Source organism: Mercenaria mercenaria, chromosome 12 (genome assembly GCF_021730395.1).
Source record: "Mercenaria mercenaria strain notata chromosome 12, MADL_Memer_1, whole genome shotgun sequence".
Classification (NCBI taxonomy): Eukaryota; Metazoa; Mollusca; class Bivalvia; order Venerida; family Veneridae; genus Mercenaria; species Mercenaria mercenaria.
This window is the reverse complement of record NC_069372.1, coordinates 12,296,469-12,302,468: the sequence shown is the minus strand read 5'-3', so window position 1 is coordinate 12,302,468 and position 6,000 is coordinate 12,296,469. Positions and strand designations below refer to the sequence as shown.

General features: G+C 35.6%; 1 protein-coding gene across 22 annotated transcripts in view; it reads left to right on the top strand.

Annotated features, from left to right (window-relative positions):
• Window positions 1-1,204: 1,204 nt before the first annotated feature.
• The window catches only part of LOC123534731 (inositol hexakisphosphate and diphosphoinositol-pentakisphosphate kinase 2-like), a 99,532-nt gene continuing 94,736 nt past the window's right edge, over window positions 1,205-6,000 (top strand). For all 22 annotated transcript variants that reach the window (XM_053519212.1, XM_053519218.1, XM_053519213.1 and 19 more), the window contains exon 1: window positions 1,205-1,323. The gene's annotated coding sequence lies outside the window, so the exon portion shown is untranslated. The remainder of the gene's footprint in view (window positions 1,324-6,000) is intronic.

Below are 6,000 nucleotides of genomic sequence, written 5' to 3'. Positions count from 1 at the left end.
ATATTCAGGTACTATTTGGGATCCGCATAAAAAATCATATAGATCAAACTGAATAAGTTCAGAAAAGGGCTGCTACATTTGTCACTAATTACAAACTCAGTTTCTGATATGTTCACAAATTTAAATTGGCCATCATTAGAGATCGTTTAATAATGTTCTTTAAGATTGTCCATCATGTAGTAGTTATATATCCGGAAAAGAATTTATTAATACCAAAGAAAGTATAAAATATTTTTATAGCTCTTTGTTAATACCAATTGATTCAAGAACAAGGCATGGACATGGTACTCAGGTACTGTACAGCTTCAGACACATTGGCACATGTTGACTCATTCAAAGCTATATTGTCTATATATTGTGCCTGCTCTAACTTTAAACAGCTACCAGTGTACAAAGTTTAAATAATGTAAGGCCAAACATTTGGAAAGTTTTATTGTTTGGCATATGTCAAAATTTGATATGTAAAAACACCATGAAAATTTCATCTTCTAGCGCCCACACACGTTAGGTAGCAGATGGCGGTTTTTTCTAGTACTTCGGACTTCCGAGCGATGTGGCCAAGTCAGACGGCTTCCGATATCTTACGAGATGCAGACCTGAAAATAAAAAGATACCCGTTTACATCTTACTTGAAGAAGAAATAAAATACATAGTAAACTTCATACAAAGCATAGATTTTTAAATCCACAAGCCACCTGAAAGATAATTTCAGCCCGCGAAAATACATGACATTTCAGCCCAAATTAGCCATATCTCCAACTGGCCTTAAAATGTTAGGGGAATGGATAGAGACCAATGGCCACTTGCATTCTGTACTCAGTTTCAAGTATTACTTGCAGAGCTGGACAAAAATACCTGTCAACCGATTACTTTTTTCACTATTTTCAACTGTGTGAGGCCTATATGACATTTGACAGTTCACGAGACGCTCAATGCTGATAGTGGCATATATGCATTTCAAGCAGTTATATGAAAATGATGCCATCAAGCTTACATTCGCATCTGCCAGAATTTCTGCAACATACCATTCTTAAACTTGTTAATCACAAACTCACATCAACAAATATTTCAAACATCAAAACTGCCTTCACTTCAAGGTTTTATCTCTAATGACAGATTTTGACCCTGGCCAATTCGAATCTGTGGCTGGAAACTACCAACTGCTACCTTATCTTCAAAGTAAAAAATGGTGGTATTTGACCTTTTTGATTTTCACGATAAGCATATTTTACACAACGCAAAACAAAGGTGGAAATCAATTTAATTTTGTCGGAAAACAACAAAATATGATAAATCTGTATACAAAATCAACTGCTTGATAAGGTAATTTGCAAGATATGACTAGTAACATAATTTAACAAACTGAATAGATCATGTGCTACTAGTCCTGGTTTCGGTAATAATAAAATTTTACAGAAGCACCGTGTACCGGCTATAAATTATATTTTTCAAGTTCAACTTCAACTTCAAGTCGGTTGCTCGGCCCCGGTTGGCACAAAATAATATCTCCCTCATCGGACGTGCATATACGATGATAGTGTACACTTTAAACCGGGCCCTTTAAACCAATTTTAATTTTTAGTCAATATATCACACAATACATACATAAACCTAGTCTTGTTATACATCCGCCATGATCCGGTAGGAATTATGTAGGACGAAGCGTACCACTATTGAGAAGACTGGTTAAGACTTATTTGTTATTTCATTTTCAACAAAATTTAATATATAAATAACTCTAAATCTCTAGAAAAAGGAGGTCCGTACCCCTAGAAAATCCCTAACAGGCTTGTCTAGAGGTACGGATCCGTACCCCTAGACACTTCCTTTATTATTTATTGAATTTGTGATTCTTTTATAAATACTTCAGTTTCCAGTTACTTACAATGTATGAGAAAAATACAAAAACAAACTTTTGAAATCAACTCCCGTTTTTAAAAAATAAAATATTATAGTCTGCAGTCTTCTCTTTGTAAATACTGTTCTTAGTATTCGTATTGACTACTGGACCTCTAGACAGCACTGTATGGTTTGTCTATCTAGACTCCTGGTCCAGAGGTCTGGTTACAGGCCTTTTATTTAGGAATAGTATCGAGGATCTTCTAGAATGTAGTGTTTTCTAGGCGTCTGTTCATCTGCTGTAGTTTAACAAATTTATATGTAAAGTATAATAAAATACTGTCGTTGAAATATACTTAATTCAGGAACAAATTGATTATTGAACAGCTAGAAAACCCCTACTGGGTGGGAACCAGTATCCAGACAGGAATAGTTTCCGTACAAGTAAAATAACAGCTTTATTCGAACTATTATGTTTTATTTATATCATCAAGACAATTGTTTTTACTTGGAAAACTCAAAAGCTGACAGGTTAGGAAAAGCATAGCATGTCATACAGATACCAGGGCTCCAAATAATTTTGTTGGCCTGTGAGTGTTTACTCATCATAATTTTTGTGAATGAGTAAAATGGTAAAATCTGAAATTTACTAGGAGTAATTTTACTCCTGATAATTTGTAAATGTAAAAAAAAAAAGAAAACGGTTTTATAACAAATTTATTAATTTGGTGTAACACCCATGAATTTGTTTGCAGTTCAGTTTCAATTCAGCATTCAAGTTTTTGCTTTTTGTTCTCCCTTGGTTTACAATACCGCTACTGAATCCAATAGAATACTCAATATAGCTTTAAATATGTTTTAATGATCGTTCTTGTTGGTTTAAAGATGCGTAGTGTTTGTTCACTTTTTACAATCTCAGATCGACATCGCTTTAGAATACACTATTGTACCATCAATATTGTTTCCCAACTATTTGACTTACGAATGCATTGGGTATATAATATAGTTTAACTTATAAAGTACCATTCAATGCGTGTGTACATTTCGTGTGGGAGAATTAATGCTGACCGTGCTTTGTTACGTAAAGACTTTAGATGATTCAGAGTTTGTTTACGCTTATAAAAAGTCATTGCAGGAGTTTCTGTAATTTCTTATATGTTTTTATACGCTTAAAAATGATCGCACATGCGTATATGCATTATTTCAAAGCATAATTTACGCTAATACGCATCTTATCTGGAGCCCTGAGATACCTTACCTTTTTTAGCTCCGCTATTCGGAGAATAGGGGTGCTATTCTACTCACGTCGGTGTGCCTTTCTTGGTTAAAGTTTTTCAGCAACCTTTGTTTTTTAGCTCGACTATTCGAAGAATAGGGAAGCTATCCTACTAGCGTCGGCGTGAGCGTTAGCGTGAGCATCACACAAATGTTAAAGTTTGTGTACCACCCCAAATATTTTCAAAGTCCATTGAGATATTGCTTTCATATTTTGCATTCTTGTTTACCATCATGACCCCAGTCTGTAAAAAGGAGGAGGCAACTCTTTCAAGCATTCTGACTGAATTATGGCCCTTTTCGACTTAGAATAAATGTTAATGTTTGCGTACCACCCCAAATATTTTCAAAGTCCATTGAGATATTGCTTTCATATTTTGCATACTTGTTTACTACCATGACCCCAGTCTGTAAAAAAGAGGAGGCAACTCTAGCGAGCATTTTGACTGAATTATGGCCCCTTTTCGACTTAGAATAAATGTTAAAATTTGCATAACACCCCAAATATTTTCAAAGTCCATTGAGATATTGCTTTCATATTTTGCATACTTGTTTACCATTATGACCCCAGTCTGTAAAAAGGAGGAGGCAACTCTTTCGAGCATTTTGACTGAATTATGGCCCCTTTTCGACTTAGAATAAATGTTAAAGTTTGTGTACCACCCCAAATATTTTCAAAGTCCATTGAGATATTGCTTTCATATTTTGCATACTTGTTTACCATCATGACCTCAGTCTGTAAAAAGGAGGAGGCAACTCTATCAAGCATTTTGACTGAATTATGGCCCCTTTTCAACTTAGAATAAATGTTAAAGTTTGCGTACCACCCCAAATATTTTCAAAGTGCATTGAGATATTGCTTTCATATTTTGCATACTTGTTTACCATCATGACCCCAGTCTGTAAAAAGGAGGAGGCAACTCTATCAAGCATTTTGACTGAATTATGGCCTCTTTTTGACAGAATATGCTTATTGTAATGTTAAAGTTTTACTCATTGCTTATATTATACTATCAAGCACTGAGAATAGTCGAGCGCGCTGTCCACTGACAGCTCTTGTCTTTGTTACTTTTGCTTATATCTTACTGTAACTTCACATTAACATTGTCCAGCATACAAACAAAGTATGTGCAGGGGCTGGAACCATTATACCCAAGGTCAAGGTCACCAAGGTGTTATACTTTAACTTAGGTTATTTTTAAGGTTAAAGTGTTTCGACAACCTTTGTTTTTCTGTCGTATCTTTGTTACTATTGCTTATATCTTACTGTAACTTCACATAAACATTGTCCAGCATACAAACAAAGTATGTGCAGGGGCTGGGCCCATTATACCCAAGGTCAAGGTCACCAAGGCAAGGTGTTATACTTTAACTTAGGTTATTTTTAAGGTTAAAGTGTTTCAACAACCTTTGTTTTTTCTGTCATATCTTTGTTACTATTGCTTATATCTTACTGTAAGTTAACATAAACATTGTCCAGCATACAAACAAAGTATGTGTATGGGGCTGGGCCCATTATACATATGGTCATGGTCACCAAGGTGTTATACTTAGGTTATTTTTAAGGTTAAAGTTTTTCGGCAACCTTTGTTTTTCTGTCATATCTTTGTTTCTATTGCTTATATCTTACTGTAAGTTTAACACTAATTGTATTTTTGACAGAATTATGCCCCTTTCATACTTCAAGTTTTTTGGCAATCTTTGCTTTCTGGATATAACTCAAGTACAATATAAAATAATGACTTAAAACATAAAATGTATTTTTATCATCATCATCAGCTATAATAATAAATTAAAAAAAAAAATAAAAAAAATGGAAAATAAATAAAAATATAATTTGAGTTTATCAGAGTCTTTATACTTTATGGACATGTAGTTTCTTGGACTGTTTTTATGCCCCCGAAGGGAGGCATATAGTTTTTGAACCGTCTGTCGGTCTGTCAGTCTGTCCGCAATTTTCGTGTCCGGTCCATATCTTTGTCATCGATGAATGGATTTTCAAATAACTTGGCATGAATGTGTACCACAGTAAGACGACGTGTCGCGCACAAGACCCATGTCCGTAGCTCAAAGGTCAAGGTCACACTTAGACGTTAAAGGATAGTGCATTGATGGGCGTGTCCGGTCAATATCTTTGTCATCGATGGATGGATTTTCAAATAACTTGGCATGAATGTGTACCACAGTAAGACGACGTGTCGCACGCAAGACCCAGGTCCGTAGCTCAAAGATCAAGGTCACACTTAGACGTTAAAGGATAGTGCATTGATGGGCGTGTCCGGTCCATATCTTTGTCATCGATGGATGGATTTTCAAATAACTTGGCATGAATTTGTACCACAGTAAGACGACGTGTCGCACGCAAGACCCAGGTCCGTAGCTCAAAGGTCAAGGTCACACTTAGACGTTAAAGGATAGTGCATTGATGGGTGTGTCCGGTCCATATCTTTGTCATCCATAGATGGATTTTCAAATAACTTGGCATGAATGTGTACCACAGTAAGACGTAGGTCAAAGGTCCTAAACTCTAACATCGGCCATAACTATTCATTCAAAGTGCCATCGGGGGCATGTGTCATCCTATGGAGACAGCTCTTGTTTCTGATATATATATTTAATTCCATCAAAATAAAGAATGTCACTCAGTACCCATTTCATACTTGACCTTTTACCCCTCTGAGTAATAGGGTCTTTTTATATCTTGGTGTATCTTCCTTTTAAAGTATCTAGTAAATTCATTTTACTGTCAAATCGCCGAATAGTGGAGTGCGCTATCTTACGGACAGCTCTTGTTGACAAAACAATCATGTCCCATCGGGGCATGAAAATTGCACTGCGCATGCACAATATTTTGTTTACATTTGGAGTATCAAGTGGGGTAAAAGG